The sequence below is a fragment of the Crocuta crocuta genome, unplaced genomic scaffold (genome assembly GCF_008692635.1).
Source record: "Crocuta crocuta isolate KB4526 unplaced genomic scaffold, BGI_CrCroc_1.0 scaffold95, whole genome shotgun sequence".
NCBI classification, from domain to species: Eukaryota; Metazoa; Chordata; class Mammalia; order Carnivora; family Hyaenidae; genus Crocuta; species Crocuta crocuta.
This window is the reverse complement of record NW_027530971.1, coordinates 1,766,639-1,784,126: the sequence shown is the minus strand read 5'-3', so window position 1 is coordinate 1,784,126 and position 17,488 is coordinate 1,766,639.

The following is a 17,488-nucleotide window of genomic DNA, read 5'->3' as shown; positions in this document are numbered from 1 at the left end:
ACCAAGGTATGGGGATATGAAATAGCTTGCCCGAAACTCAGTCACTTTATTTATGATTAAATCAGGATTAACACCCAAGTCTCTGACTCCTAATGCCTTATCTTTCTAATATCTATGAAGACACCATGAGGTTTCAGTGTCTGGGAACATAATCTAACCATATTCTGAACTGCTGGCTGTCTCAGAGGCTGAGAGAGGTGTGAGGAGGAGCAGACAAGAGGAAAAGTTCTAATGAAGGAGTGAGAAAGGCAACACAGTCCTTCAGGACACAACAGTTGGGCATCTATTCATAAGAAGCAGTTGAAGTCAGAACTAATAGCCTAGCAGTAAAAGGAAGGATGTATATGAAAGAACACACTTGTCTGAGCTAAAAAGGGACTTAAGAATTCCCTTTCTTAAAATGATCAAGTAGGGTTGCAGTCGTCTAGGAAAAATATTGCACATAGCAGCAGAGGTGGGGCTGGGGGAGGAGACTAAACTACCCAAGGCTGGTAAAAGAGATGTAGAGGAGACTATTCAGATCTCCTCATATTCTTCAACTAGCAACTCAATGAACTTTCCCTCAGGAGTCTGGAGATGCCATTCTTTTATATATATATATATATATTTTAATGTTTTATTTATTTCTAGGAGAGAGAGAGAGAGCGAGCGAGCAGGGGAGGGTCAGAGAGAGAGGGAGTCACAGACTGAAACAGGATCCAGGCTCTGAGCTGGCAGTCAGCACACAGCCCGACGCGGGGCTCGAACCCACGAACCGCGAGATCATGACCTAAGCGAAAGTCGGACGCTTAACCGACTAAGCCATCCATCCAGGTGCCCCTGGAGATGCCATTCTTGCCTCTGGTGGCTTCAGTGGCTTATGAAAGACATGACAGAGCTAACATTTACTCATCTGTCATTGTAGAAAATTGAGTAAAAGCTTTTCCATCTCCAAATCAAGTATCGGTTATCAGCAAATTGCCTTTTCTGATGTTGAAGATTCTGTATTCAACCCAAGAGGCTTTTTCTTTTCTTGCTAGGGACACATAATAATGGTAATAGTATGATGATGATGATGATGATGATGATGATAATGACGGATATTGAATGCTTGCTTGCTAAGTACCTGGCATTATGCTGCATGGTTTATAGGTTTGATTCCATTTAATCATCATTATAATCCTGAGAGATTTTTATTTTTATTTCCATTTTGCAAATGAGGAAACTGAGGCTTGGGAAGGTTCAGTAGTATACTGGAGGACATGCAGCTAGAGAAAATACAGCAAAGTTTTGCGTGAAGACTTGATACCACAGGCCTCTGACTCTAAACCATTTAGCTAGATAAGCACTTAGCTATGTGATCACTGAGCTATATGACCATGGACCTATACGAGCCCTCGGCAAAATAACCACTGAGCTATATGACTGTAGAACTATATGACCACTGAGGTATAAGACCATTGAAATATATGGCCACTGAGCTATATGAGCATAGAACTATATGGCCACTGAGCTATATGAGCATAGAACTGTATGACCACTGAGGTATATGACCATCAAAATATATGACCACTGAGCTATATGAGCATAGAACTGTATGACCACTGAGATATATGACCACAGAACTGTATGACTACTGAGTATATGAGCATAGAACTATATGCCCACTGATCACATGAGCATAGAACCGTATGACCACTGAGCTATCTGACCATAGAGCTATATGACCACTGAGCTATATGCCAAAATGCTGCTCCCCACAGGTGGCTTTAGTTATAAAAATAGACACATTCCTGGTCTAGCTATCTCACTTAGCATCTTTTTTTCCCAATGAGCCGATAGCAACAATAGGTAAATAAATATTATTAGCACTTTAAAAGGACATGTGTTGTGGAGTCTGACATCTCCTCTCTGTGCCTTACTTGTTGTAGAAACTTGATAAGTTCAATTCAACTAATGGTTACTGAGCACATACTGTGTTCCAGCTGTTGTGCTAGGATCCTGCTTCCATAAAGCTTAGAGGGGAAGACAGGCATCAAGTAAGTAGACATGAGTGGGTGTTAAGAAGAGGGTACTCTGGAAATATCCAGCAAGGAGATCTACCCTAGTCACTTAATGGTTTGACCAATCTTAGTTTAACTAGCTAAAGAATGGAGATGATAGTAATATCTACTTTCCCCATTTCATAAAAGTCAAATACTATTATACATGACTGTATCATATAAACTATAAAAATATAAGTGTTAATTATCTTATTATCTGGAATTGTTATTGTGAGATTGATAAGTTACCCCGTGAGTTATTTTGTTTAGAAGCTTATCTATTTATATTGAGAGAGAGTGTGTGAGTGCAAGTGGGGGAAGGGAAGAGAGAGGGAGATAGAGAGAATCCTAGGCAAACTCTGCACTGGGATTCTCAGTGTGACATGGGGCTCAAACTCACAAACTGTGAGATCATGACCTGAGCTGAAACCAAGAGTCAGATGCTCAGTTGACTGAGCCACCCAGGCGCCCTGCCCTCTGAGTTATTAATATCCCTATTACATATTACTTGTCTGTAGCTATCATGTCCCCAATTCATAGGTTCCCTCCCTCCAACTCATAGTTTTAAGAAATAAATTCTTAGAATGTCTAAATTCAGTGCTACACATTAGCCAGAATGTGGACATTAGCCAGCTTATTGAATTTAGAACTAATGTGTTCATTAAAAACATAAGCAACAGAAATATACTAGCATTTAGTACCTTACCTTGAATTCACATAAATTCTGAATAATTGGATGGGTGGGAAAGATGTGGATTCATAACGCAGACATACAGTCATCTGGATGAAAGATAGCTGTGACTCTGTATTGATAAATCTGGTGGAAGATTTTACTGCCCCCCACCCCCACTTCTTCTGTTTTCTTCCAGTTGTTGAGTGTTTGCCTCAAGAAAAGGAAATAGTTCCATTTACCCAAATACACATGTATTTCCCATAAACTCCGCAGTCATGATCTTGAAGTGAAATCTCAAAACTGAATTTCTAAGAGGATCAGTTGGATACTGATGCTTGATGTAGAGAAGGAAAAGCTTTTACTCAATTATCTACAATAACAGCAGGAGAAATGCTGAAAATTACTGACACAGTAAATGGATTTTTTGCATAAATGCTCTCTGTTTTCAAGTTTACCATCATGTGAAAGACCTTTATTACGAAGCAGTCCCTCTATCTCATCTCTTTTCAAAGAAAAGATCGATTTATTTGTTTTCTGTGGGGTTTTTGTTTGTTTGTTTGTTTGTTTTTTGGTCAGGGGCAATGGACAAATCACTGTGGTAGATTGTTTGGTCTGACAGCTCCTAAGATTTGATTTTCTACAGTTAGGTGGCCAGTGTTCGGTGAATTGGACAAAGGATGATGTGACCTTAAGTGTAGTGGTTATCTCTTCCTACTTTTTTTTTCCTTTTTGAAAAACAACTTTATTGAAATATAATTTACATACCACAAAGTTCAACTCTTGAAAGTGTACACTTCAATGGCTTTTAGTATATTTACAGTTGCACAGCCATTGCCATAATCTAAATTTAGAACATTTTCATCACCTCAAAAAGAAATCCCATACCCAGTAGCAATCACCCTCATTTCCTCCAGCTCTGTCTGCCCTTTCAACCACTGAACTCATTCCTGTCTCTCTGGGCTTGTCTATATTGGACAACATATATAAATTGTATCATATAATATATGCAGTCTCTTGTGATTCATTCTTTTACTTAGCATCGTGTTTTTGAGGTTCCTCTGTGCTGTAACACATGTCAGTACTTTATTTCTTCCCATTGCTGAATAATATTTTTATTTTCTTTCTTTCAAATTTTTATTTAAATTCTAGTTAGTTAACACACAGACTAATATTGGTTTCAGGAGTAGAATCCAGTGGTCCATCCCTTACATACAACACGCAGTGCTCATCACCACTAGTGTCCTCCTTAGTACGCATTACCCATCCCACCCATCTACCACTGACCTCCCTCCATCAACACTCAGTTTGTTCTCTATTGTTAAGAGTCTCCTATGGCTTATTTCCCCTCATCTCTTTTTTTTCCCCTCCCATATGTTCATCTGTTTTGTTTCTTAAACTCCACAGATGAGTGAAATCATATGGTATTTGTCTTTCTCTGACTTATTTCACTTAGCATAAAACGCTCTAGCTCCGTCTACGTAGTTGCAAATGGCAAGATTTCATTCTTTTTGCTGGCTGAGTAATATTCCATTGTATATGTGTATGTATATGTGTGTGTATATATACATATACGTATATATATATTCTTTATTCATTCATCAGTGTAATGTTGCTATAAACATTGGGGTCCATGTACCCCTTGGAATCCATATTTTTGTATACTTTGGGTAAATACCTACTAGTGCAATTGCTGGATCATAGGGTAGTTCTATTTTTAACTTCTTAAGGAACCTCTATACTATTTTCCAGAGTGGCTGCACCAGTTTATATTCCCACCAACAGTGCAAGACGGTTCCCTTTCTCTGCATCATCGCCAACACCTGTTGTTTCTTGTGTTACTAATTTTACCCTTTCTGACAGGTGTGAGGTGGCATCTCATTGTGGTTTTGATTTGTATTTCCCTGATGATGAGTGATGTTGAGCATCTTTTCATGTGTCCATTAGCCATCCAGATGTCTTCTGCCCATTTTGTAACTGGACTGTTTGTTTTTTGGTTGTGGAGTTTGATAAGTTCTTTATAGATTTTGGATACTAACCCTTTATCAGATATGTCATTTGTAAATATCTTTTCCCATCCCTTAGGCTGCCCTTTAGTTTTGTTCATGGTTTCCTTTGCTGTGAAGAGGTTTTTATCTAGCTGCCCCAATAGTTCATTTTTACTTTTGTTTCCCTTGACTCTGGAGATGTGTCTAGTAAGAAGTTGCTATGGCGGTGGTCAAAGAAGTTGCTGCCTATGTTCTCCTCTAGATTTTGATGGTTTCTGGTCTCACATTTAGATCTTTCATCCATTTTGAATTTATTTTTGTGCATGGTGTAAGAAAATGGTCCAGAGTCATTCTTCTGCATGTTGTCATCCAGTTTTCCCAACATCATTTATTGAAGAGACTGTCTTTTTTCCATTGTATATCCTTTCCTGCTTTGTTGAAGATGAGTTACCGTTTAGTTGTGGGTCCATTTCTGGGTTTTCTATTCTGTTCCATTGATCTATGTTTCGGTTTTTGTGCCAGTACCATAATGTCTTGATGGCTACAGCTTTGTAATGCAGCTTGAAGTCTGGAATCATGACGCCTCCAGCTTTGCTTTTCTTTTCCAGGGTTGCTTTGGCTATTTGTTGTTGAATAATATTTAATTATGCAAATATGCTACATTTTGTTTACCCAGTGTCCTGCCACTTGCCACTGTTGGTGATTCCTTGGAAAGCCTTCTTCCCTTGAAATCTGCTATACCATTTTTGATTTTCCTCCAATTTCATGAAATTCTCTCCTTCCAATCAGTCTGCAGCTGTTGATGATCCTCAGCTAATACTACTCTTTAGATTCAGCAATAGGAAGCCCTGCCCTGAACAACATCCTTTAGAAGGCCCCACATACCACACCTTCCCAATCAATTTATTGAAGAATGTAAGGGCCCTTCCATCATTTGGGATCCAGTGCTCAGCATGGGCACACTGTGTCTCATAACTTAACATTTACTCTCACGACTAACCTTGTTCAGGGCCCCTCTGTCTCTTTTGCACATGGATTCGAAACAAAAGTCTAAATTCCATAAAGATATGTGTGTTCTACTGCCGTGAAAAGCAAAGATGGGTATTATGTTCTAGTAGAGGGAGGATTTAAGTAGCAAAAGTGCTTCAATAAGAGAAAAGACAATTTAATTGATGCATTAAATCTTCTCTCTGAGATAACATGAATGCAATACATTCTTATATAATGAAGTATCATTTGTCCAAAGTACCAAATGTCCATTTTCTTGCTTCTCTTCCTTTGCTGACTCAGAATTCTAGAAATATTCATGAATTAGTGTGGAATTTACAGTAGTGTCACAAAGAGGCAGGGAAACATTTTGTAATATTAAACAACTTGTATTACTCTTAAATTTGTATACATGCTGGTTTAGATGTAATGAGTGTGAAGTATGATACTGAATTTTTATATGGCTCTATAGATCTAGACACCACTTTAAGAGATAATGAAGTTAAAATATTTTCTATATATTCTGTATATTGTAATGTTTGGACATGATATGTAAAATGAATTGTTCATTTCTGAATTAAAGTATTTTACATTGTTTGTTTTTTTTTTACATTTTCAGTTGCTACTGCCTCAGTTTTATATTTTGGTGCTACTGTGAAAAGAACATGAATTATATGAGAATCATGATTATAAAAACTTAATTAGTACTTTTGTTGAAATGAAGAAAATAAATTTTATGGGATAAATTTATTCTATTAAAACTTTTTAAAGTTTATGTATTATTTTGAGAGAGAAAGAGAGAATGAGCAAGGGAGGGGCAGAGAGAGAAGAAGAAAGAGAATCCCAAGCAGGCTCCATGCTGTTAGCACAGAGCCTGATGCAGGGCTTGAACTCAAAAACAGTGAGATCACGACCTGAGTTGAAACCAAGAGTCAGATGCTTAACCAACTAAACCACTCAGGCACCCCCATGGGATAAATTTATAATAACTCACAAAGTGTGCATGACTTTTTTTTTTTAAATCCCTCATTTGCATGTTGCTGGCCCACCAACAGAACACGCAGACATTTCAAAATAATAACTGAATTCAAACATCTTATTAATTTTTTGCCAAACTTCAGTCATTTAAAACCATTATTTCATATTTAAAATTGCATTGTTGTGAAGATATATATTAAAGTAGGAGGATTAAACATATTGATGGCCTATTAGTTTGATGTTTAGCTTTCAAATATTTAATCATATGCATGGGAACTTCCATTGGTACTCTTGCCCAGAGCCTCACAAATAGAGACTCCTCAGCGATCTCCACTAGAACTTCTCTCTCTTCACTTTATGTCCTTTATTTGGGTGATATTCATTCTCATGTCTTCACACTGCCTATTTGCTCTGGAGCCCAAATTCATTTTTCCCACCCAGATTTTTCTCTTAAGCCTCAGATGTGTATATCTTACTGTCTGATTTGGATACTCCATCCTAAACACAGTATGTCCTGCTAACTAAACACAGCCTAATTCTACTCCTACTCAAACTGATGCCACCCAAAACCTGGAAATCGCCTCTACCTCCTTCCTCTTCCTTCTTCCTTACCTCCCCAACTAATAGCACGTTGGCCCTTATCTTCTGCTTATCCACCCACTTGATGTCTCTCCATTCCCATTGCCACGAACTTGTTAAGTTATTCTGCATTTTATGTTTGTTTTCCTACTCATCTTTCTGGCCTCAGGTTTGGCCTCTCCAGCAAAAGTATGGTCAGCTTACTATCCTGCTTGAAATTTTCCAGTGTCACATCAGGACCTTTAAGAAAAAGTCCAAACTCTTTAATATAATGTAAAGGGCATTTAGTGAACCAGCCCTTGCCTCCTGCCTCTCCAGCCACATTCTGAAATAGTTTCCCCTTGCTCATTGTGCTCCAGTCACACTGGCCTTTAGTTTTCTGAATTTCACCATTCTCTCTTCTACCTCAGTGCCTTTGTATTTGCAGTTCCCCTTGCCTAGAATGTTGCCTTGCCCTATTCTTTCCCTTTACCTAATATTTGGGTGAATAAATGTCTGTCTCTGCCACAGACAGTCCTTGTGGGCAAGTTCCAGGATTTTTTCCATCATAATTTTTTCCCTAGTGGTTGGCCACATAAAGTAGATGCTCATTTTGTGTGTTGAATGAATAAAGGCTCATTCGTTTTTCTATTCTTAATACTTAGCAGAATGAAAGCAAGAGACTACAGAATGAGTGAAACTGCTCACTAAATGCTGGCCAAATTCAATAAATAAATTAATGCATTCTATAGGAATACCTAGGTAGTTGTTTGAAGGATAGTTCTTTAGAGCTTGATGTCACCTGGAGGTCAAGTAATGTGTCCCTTTAATTCATGAAGAGACTAATCAAGTGCTGGCTATGTTCAGGAACTTAATACAAGGAAAAGATGGAAAGATCACATAGTTTGTTCTGTCTGCATATGGTCTAGATTGCTTCTCCTGCAAGAGATGTCAAGGGGCTGGCTTACCACGTGAGTGTTCTTTATAAGTCTATGAGAGGAGGGAAGAAGTGGTTTATGATTTGGGCATGAAATTAAGAAGCTGACTTGTTTGTTATCATGCAGCCTGTACAAGAGCTATACTTAAAAAAAAAAAAAAAACCAACTTCAAAGGTTTCAGCTAACTTAATAAACCAAATGTATTAAGACTATTTGGGCCTCAAGTAACAGCAGAAAATGAATTCTAGGTGGCTTACACAATAAAGAAATGTATTACTTCACATTACAAGCAATCCGGAGATAAGGGGCTTCCAGTGTTGGTTATTTAGAGGCACAGTGCTAGTATCAAGAATTCAGGGTCTTTTTATCTTTCACCTCTGCCGTCCTTGTCCTCATCCTCAGGCCGAATTCTCTTTTGGTTGCAAGATGGCTGCTGTGGTTGTAGATATCACAACTAGGCATGACAATGTCCAGAGGAAAGAAGAGAACAGCTTTTCCTATGTATCCTTTTCTTTTTTAAAGGAAAAGTTTCCTAAAATCCTCCAGCAGATTTTCTCCCACACCTCATTGGCTTGAATTACATCCATGCCACCATCTAAACCAATTACCGTTAAGGGGAATAGGTTCATGACCCATCCCTGGGGCTGGGGCTAAGGGCACGCATAGGCAACCAATGGTTTCTGCGTTCCCCCAGGCTGCCTCTACCTTGAACTTCTGACTCAAAAGCTTTGCCAAAGAAAATATATCCTTGCTCTTCCAAGCCCCCGCTCTAGAGGAGAAGGACTGAATTTTCAAAAGAATTAATGAATTTTTGTGTGTAGACTCTATTATACACATTGGAAGCGTAGTCAATGCGCCTCTCTCTCTCTGTGGGCTGGGTGTAAGTTATGGAGCCTGGAGAGCAGTCCAGGGGTGCTGGAGATTAATTGCACAATGCACGAGAGTGGTTAAGTTTAATCACTGCATTTTCTCCCCCTCTTACAAAGAGCAGCCTGGGTGGGGTTTGCCAATCGTATCAATCTGTTCCAGCCTCCAGGCCAGTAGTATTCGCAGTTATGTGGCCCTGGAGTCACATTTTCTGTCACCATTAACCAAAGGAGCCACAGGAGCCTAGTATAACAGAATATTCTAATACAGAAATGAAAGGTCTTGCAGCCTTGCAGGTTGCGGAAGAAGGACCAACACTCAGCCTATTAGCTTTTGCTTGAGAGTCTGAGTTTCTCAGACAAAGCTTCAAGCTGGCTTTGTATCCAGAGGGAAAGAAACTGGTTGAACCAGTTTATTTTTAATCCTTTGTTTTTCCTCCACCATTTTTAAACTCTCAAAACATTTTTGGACTACCATGCAGACAAAGTTATGTCAGAAAAACAAAAAAAGGAAATTCAGTGAAGCTGAATGTTTCATAGATGCTTAATTCAATTCCAGATATACTTTTTGAGCATGTACTATGAGTAAAGTGCAGCCCTAGATACCACGGGGAGTGAGCAAACATATCTGGAGATATAAGATAAATAAGAGATTTCATGGTCTTCAAGGTGTACATGTGTTTGGAATAGAGGAGACAATAACAGAAAATTAAAAGAATCCACTTCTATAGACTGAATATTTGAGTCCCCTGCAAATTTGTATGTTGAAACCTAATCCCTAGTGCTTTGCTAATTTGGAGGTGGGCCCTTTGAGGGTGATTACATAATGAACGTGGAGCGTTCACAAATGGGATTAGTGCCCTTATAAGAGACCCTAGGAGAGCTCCCTTGCCCCTTCTGCTGCCGTGTGAGGACACAATGAGGAGACAGCTGTCTATGACCAAGAAAGAGAGCTCCCGCCAGACATGGAAACTTCTAGAATCTTGATCTCAGAATTCCTACCCCCCAGAAGAGTAAACAGCAATTCTGTTGTTTTGAGCTGCCTAGTTCATGGTATTTTGTTATAGCAGTCTTAATGGATACAGATATCCATTGCATTTCATTGTGATGTATCAAGTTAGTATCGGTTGTGTAGCCTCAAAGAGATGGCCAAACCAAAGACAAAAAGAAAATGAGGAAATTCATTTCTGAGGAAGTGATGATACTTAAGGGGAGTATCAAAGGGTAAATATCAGATGATCCTGGAGTCCCAGTTTTCAAAAGCAGAAATACGTATTTACACTGAAAGCTAAAGCCAGGACAAAATGTGCACAATTCTCAAAGGGGGCATCATGGAACGCTTCAAGAGGAAGGAACTTTTGTTCTGGGTTTTGGTGACTGAGTGGGGGTATTGACAGAAATGTGCAGAGGGCATTCTGAGCAGAGTGTGCACTGTCCATGTGAGAGGAGTAAGACAAACTATATTCAAAACCCCTTTTTCGGGGCACCTGGGTGGCTCAGTTGGTTAAGATTCCAACTCTTGATTTCAGCTCAGGTTCCAACTCTTGATTTCAGCTCAGGTCAGGATCTCATGGTTCATGAGTCTGAGCCCTGCATTGGGCTCTGTGTTGATAGCATGGAGCCTGCTTGGGATTCTGTCTTCCTCTCTCTGTCCCTCCTCCACTTGCTCTCCATCTCTCAAAATAAATAAAAATAAACTTAAAACAAAACAAAACAAAAACATTCTCCCCCTCTGCAGTCTTTTCCCCTTACTCTGTCTTCTAATGAGGAAGAAATTTTTGCTTTTGGGTCAGCTCTGGGGCTCTGATGGGAAAATTCAAAGAAGCCCGGAGGCTGAAATGATGTAGGTATGAAAAGCTTAGTGAAGGGGCGCCTGGGTGGCTCAGTAGGTTTAGCGTCCGACTTCAGCTCAGGTCATGATCTCGTGGTTCGTGGGTTCGAGCCCTGCATCGGGCTCTGTGCTGACAGCTAGCTCAGAGCCTGGAGCCTGTTTCAGATTCTGTGCCTCCCTCTGTCTCTGATCCTCCCCTGCTCATGATGTCTCTATCTCTTTCTCAAAAATAAATAAAATATTAAAAAAAAAAAAAGCTTAGTGAGGTAGGGAGACAAAAGAACCTGAATATGGGCTTGAAGGAAACCTTGGAGTAGGAGCATAGAGCTGGGAGGAGAGAGACTTCAGGTCAGCCTTGACACATGGGAAAAAATGAAGGAAAGGCATGGAAAAGACAGGTTTTAGGGCCCTTTTCTATGTGTTACAAGCATGTTCCCCTTTTGGTGTTTTCATGAAAGACTGCTGTAAACGTTTAATTGATTTTACATTTTTGGATCTGGGTTGATGATCCTTTGACACAGCACCGCATCAAGATGCCGCCATATGGCACTGGGCTTCAGGTGAGTGAGCTGAGCTGAGGTGTGAAGGTAGGAGAGCATAAGCAGAATTGGGAAAGCAAGAAGTCACACTGCATCACGTGATTATTGAAGAAAGTTCTGGGACAGAGGTTAGGACTATAGCAGGCAGTGGAGGGGTTCAGAAGACAAGGTTAGGAAGGTGGTACGGGCTCATGGGCAAGACAGAGCCTCTGAGGTTTCAGAACACAGTGGCTACATATCAGAGGGGTGTTTTAGGACAATTACATTGATTGCAGAATCAGCGGAAAAACTTAAATGAAGTAAGAAATATCAATTAAAAAGCTATCACAAAATCTGATGCCAAAATAATAGATTTGGTAGATTTTTTTTTAACGGAATTCATTTGTTGATTTGAATCAACCAAGGGTTTAAGTTCATCTAGACTCAGCCTTAACCAGGGTTACAAGATGAAAATGTGCTCACCAGCCTCATTACTATTTTTTATTTCTATTATTTAGGAGTGACAGAGGACTTACAAAGTGCTGAGGGTGGATCTGGAGTGCAATGCAATAGAGCAAGTTTTTATTGAGCCCTCACCAGGTGGCTGGCACAAGGGTCTTGAGCACCAGGCTTACCATATAATTAGAGTTACCAGATCAACACACAAGCCTGCCCCCCAGTGCAAAGGGAGACGGAGGGCTGTAACTTAATGAGAGGCAGATGTCAACGGGGAGCAGATGTTTGCAGCTCTTCAGTTATATCAAATTAATCATCTCCTGACTTCAAGGTGCTTCTAGGAGTCCAGGAAATTTCCCTGTAATAAATTGCTCCTGGGATTGATTTTTAAAGTGAGAATATATATGCCACTGTCTTGAATGCTTTAGAACAGTTCTACCTAGAAGCAGAAGAAGTTTTTTAGTCTAGGTGGAGGTAAAAGCAAAAAAAAAAAAAAACCAAAAAACAAAAAAAAACCCAAACCCAAATCTAAATTCTCAGACCTTTTTCTAAAAAACAGAGAGGCTGACTGGCTGGCTTTTAGTTTTTTATTACTAAAACCAGCTGCTGGCACTGTTCAACCAGCCTACCCACCTTTCCATTTATTTCGCAAGTAATTTTTACAGACACACCCCGTTCTGAGGCTACAGTAGTGTGTGTGAGAACACAGATGCTGACTTCATGGAACTTACAAACCAGTAGCAAAGAATCATGCAAATAAATCTAAAATTACAAATGTGCTCCGAAAGACAGTTATGTAGCTCTTCAAAAGAGTTCATGCAGGGATTCAACTTGGATCCGAGAGATCAGAGAAGTCTTTTTTGAGCAAGTGACAAGGGCAGAGCTCTTACTTCTCTCCCTTTCTTCTCCTTCCCTTTGCCTCCTTCTTCTCTCCCCTTCCCCATCTCCTTCTTCCTTCTTTCCCCTCCCTTCCTCCGGTCGGCTTTCTTTCCTCTGTTCTCTTTCTTTTCCTCCTTCCTTCCCCCTCTCACTGCCACCGTCCCTCCATCCCCTTTTTTCTTTTCCTTCCATACCCTTTCCACTTGCCTCCCTCCCTGTCACCTTCCTTCCATCCTTTTCTTTCCTCCTCACTCTCTGTCACCCTCCTTATCTTTTTAGTTTTCATCTATTCCTTTCCCAAATAGTTGTGGAAAGTTTGTTGGGGACCCAAGCCCTGCACTAGGTCTGGGAGGTCTCAGAAGTTTGGTGTAAATACAGTGATGAGCAAGGAAACAGTCTGTTCAAAGTGCCCAGAGACAAGGCACCATTAGTTGAAATGCAGAATGACATTGTTATATTGGAGGTGGGTGTTCACAAGAGGGGCATCAGACTCAGGCAATCAGACTCAGGCTGGGGCAGGTAGCAGGTGAGAAAATGATTCTTAAGTGGTTGTTGTCTGAGATAAGTCTTTGAGAGTGCTAGGAGATAAGGGAAAGGCAGAGTGGAGGACCTTGTATGAAGAGGAGAGCTCCCATGTTTGAAAACAACAAAAGAAGCGTGATAGGACTGTTACATCCTGGAGAAGACAAGAAATTCAGCATGACTGGGGTAAGGGACGTGATGAGTTGGGAAGGTCATTGGGAGAGGTGGGCAGGAGCCAGATTGTGGAGGGCCACATAGTATTTTATCCTGTGTACAGTGGGGAGCCATTGAAGTCTCCAAGACAACAATTGCATAATCCTATCATTTAGGAAGATCTTTTCAGGCAGTGGTGTGGTCCTGCCTGCTCCCATCAAAAAGGAAATCATGCATCCTCGCATCTGGCTTTCCTAAAACATTGTTGCAGCCTGTGAGGTCCCAGAAGTGTCTGATGAATTCTTTGGTGGCCTCAGATGTAGGAACAAAATAAAATCTCAGACTTCTGACTCTGAAGTGTTGTAGTATACTTTCCTCCTCTTCCTCAGAGGAGAACAGGCTCTCTGTTCTCTAAGACTCCCCAGTGGAAATGAATAAACCCCTTTGGAGAGTCTTCTTAATTGCTGGGACTTTTTCATGACTGTAATTATGATCAGGTAAGCCATTTCTTTTTGTTTTAAATAGTGTTGCCTTTCGAGGTACAGATAAAAGCGTGTACAGGAGGATTAGGAGGAAGCTAATGGAGGACCATGGGGGAGCAGAAGGGGAAAAATAGTTGGGGAGAGGGAGGGAGGCAAACCATGAGAGATTCTTGAAAGCTGAGAACAAACTGAGAGCTGATGGGGGTGGGGGAAAAGGGAAGGGGGTGCTGGGCATGGAGGAGGACACTTGTAGGGATGAGCACTGGGTGTTATACAGAAACCAACTTGACAATAAACTATTAAAAAAAATAAAAAATAAAAATGACAAAAAATTAAATAAGATTAAATTAAATTAAAAAGTCTGTAAAGCATGAAAGCTTAGAAAATATCCATTATTCTAAACCAGGGTTTCTCACTCTTTGTACTATTGACATTTGGGTTGAATAATTCTTTGTTGTGTCTTGCATTATAGGACGTTAGCAGCATCCCTGGCCTTTACCCATTGGATGCCAGAGAAAAATCCCTCGTCAGTTGTGACAATCAAATATGTCTCTCGACATTGCCAAATGTCCCCTAGAGGGTCAAATTGTCCCTGTTGAGAATCATTTTTCTAAACTGTTATGGATGGAAGTGTTGTAGATAAGACGAAATTCAGATGAGATTCAGCCAATGCACAGCAAACTCTTCCTATGTTTAGAGTCACATCAGGAGGGACCAGGGGCATCTGACGTTAAATGAATTCCGGTGTCGCCTCCAGAAGCACTACATCTCCCCACCCTTAGGCCTCTGCTAATTATTAGACCACCTCTTACTTTCTTTCATCTCCAAATGCCTCTAATGTGTTATCATGGCACAGATCCTACTTTCTCTCCAATTACATGATCAGATGGACCTTTTTCAATTTGGCTTTCAAAGCTGGTTACTCCTAGGAGACAGCTTTGCTAAAAGCATTTAATGATCCTCGAGGTAGCCAAGCCTTAGAGGTGCCTATCTGCAGGGCTGAGCGGGACAGGGACGCTGTCTGGGGTTCTGTCCACCTTCCAGGGCTGCTGCATCTTCCATTTCTCTGTCCTCTCAGAGTGGGGCTTGCTGGCTTTATTTAGGTTTTGCATTTCAGATTCCTGTTTGATAGGATGCCAGCAGCGACATTTCAGACATTCCCAGGCAATACATGGGGCTGCTTTTCCCAGATGAGGTTTTGTGTGCTGCACTAGAGCTTCACACAGTACAATTATGATGTTTTAGAGTTGCCACTAGGCTGGCGACCAGACTTGAAGAACAAGGACTCTGTCCCATTTCCCTCTGTTTTCTCGGTGCTTGTATCTTCTCTCACACCTTAAGGATGCTAAGAGGCGTCCTGCTGGGTATTTAAAGTGGATGTCTTCCAGAACACACGTGAGCCTTGGACTTGACATATTTGGCAGCAATCTGGGGTGCTCAGCATTTGGAGTCTACATTATGGATGTGAACCCATATTTTGCCTGGAAACTTCAGCTGGGAGATTGCAAGCTATTTTTAACAGTGTCCCTTTTTTTCCCCCAACATGGTTCTTTAACAAGGTCGTGTCATTATCCGTTATTTAATATTTCTAAAATTAGAAACAGTTTCACCGCTGTGGCAGCTCCAAGCTTTAGGCCAGACTCTGTGAGCCTTCTTACACTGGGGCTATTGATATAGTCTTGTGGTGAGTCTTCTTGTTCCTTCTTTTTCTAGCTTACAGTTGGCTCGAAATTCAGCCAGGCTAAACCTTTTTGCTCTCTTTTGGTCAGGATTATTCACTTATTTAAGGAAATGCAAGAGCCACTTTAGGCCAGAGGACTGGAATTTAGCTGCCTGGTTGGTAGTCAATGTACCGTACTCAGTGGTCTTAACCAACTAGCTCAAGATGGCATTCTGGTCAGCTTAGAGAAAATGCAAAGCAGAGAAAGGGGTATAATAAAGATTCCTTGCTAAGCAGCCCTCCCTGCTGCTTCCCAATAAAGCAACCGCGAGTGCTGAGGATAATTAAGAGGAGGTGAAGTGGCAAGCAAGTGGAAGAAAGAGAAGGGAAGATGCACACTACTATTCAGCAGAAGTCTGTTCTTCACCTGAGGTGCGCCAGTCCCTGCTCTGAGGGGCAGGGAACGCATCCCAGATGACATGGTCCTGCCCTTGCCAAACTCCTAGTCCACAGGCATGGGGGACACTGAGAGTGAAAACTAGGATCTGCTTTCAGCCTGTCTGAAAGGTTTCTCCTTAGCACTTCCTAGAATATAAAGAATTTTGAATATCTCATGTAATTGCTACACTGCATGGGCACTACTACTATCCCCATTTTATAGAGGAGAAAACTGAGGCTCAGACAGGTCAAGTAACTCATTCATAGTTACATCACTGATAAGGGACAGAGCCAGGGCTGGAACCCAGATCTTCTGACTTCAAGTCCAGGGGAAGTTGATGTTCCCACCTGTATCCAACCTACCTCCTTCACTCAGCACATCCTCAGTACTATTTCATTATTGATCTCATGGCAGTGTCTTTGGTTCTTGTGCCATGTTGAAAGACAATATTTATTCCTCTTTCCACAGGGCTCCATGCTGGCATAAGGATTGCTCATTAGGTGTGCAGGAAAGCCATAGTTCACCTTTGAGGGCAGCCCTAGAGCAAGGGCTCCAGGATGGTTATTGATTAGCCTGTTTCCATTTCCCACTGTGGAGTACTATTCTCAAACACCAACAAAGGGCTTTGTACCCACAAATCCATTCCTTGTAAGAGCAATTAATAGGGGAATCTGCAGAGGGTGAATTCTTTTTTTTTCAAAGAACATGAATAAGTGGGTCATGGAGATTGAATATATCTGAAAAATGGGGGGTCGGTGCTCAGACAGAAAATACCTTGTCATTTTTTTCCTTCTGAGCACAAATGAGAGTTTCACTAGTCCAAAAATGGATGTGGCGCAGTAGGAAATAAATGCAAAAAGAAGTGCATTACACCTACGACTTGGATGAATTATTTACCCTAAGTTACAGAGAAGAGAACAATATGTGAAAGTTTCAACATCATGTCTAGAACATAGTACACGCTCAGTAAATATTGGTTTTATATGAAATGAATAAATAAATGACTCACTGCCAAGAAATCCACTCAAGATGGAAAAACTTAGCAGGCCAACCGAGCATTTTGACTACACCATGTCAAAAAAAAACAGCCTTGCTGATTTTTTCCCCCAGTGGAACTGGCCCAGTGCTGAGTATGTATTTGGGACAATTAGAGATTATGTGGGATTTTAGATTTGGTGCATGTACCAATTTATGCACATGGCCTCTAATTACTGTTGTGGGACGGTGAGAAAAATCCAAGGGATTCAGAATCAGAAGATTCAGGTTAAAGTCCTAGTTCTGCCTCTTAGGAGCTTTGAGACCTTAAGCCAATCATCTAACCTCTGTGAGCCTCCTCTGTAAAAGGAGATGACATCAAGAGAGAACTCAGGCATTGGTTGCTTAGTACATGCTGGCAATGACTGTGGAAGTGCACTGTCTACCATCAATGGGGATGCAAGTACGAGTTGTGATTCATATAATCAGTTTCCAGGGGTTCCTAGGTGGCTCAGTCAGTTGAGCACCCAACTTCAGCTCAGGTCATAATCTCACAGTTCATGAGTT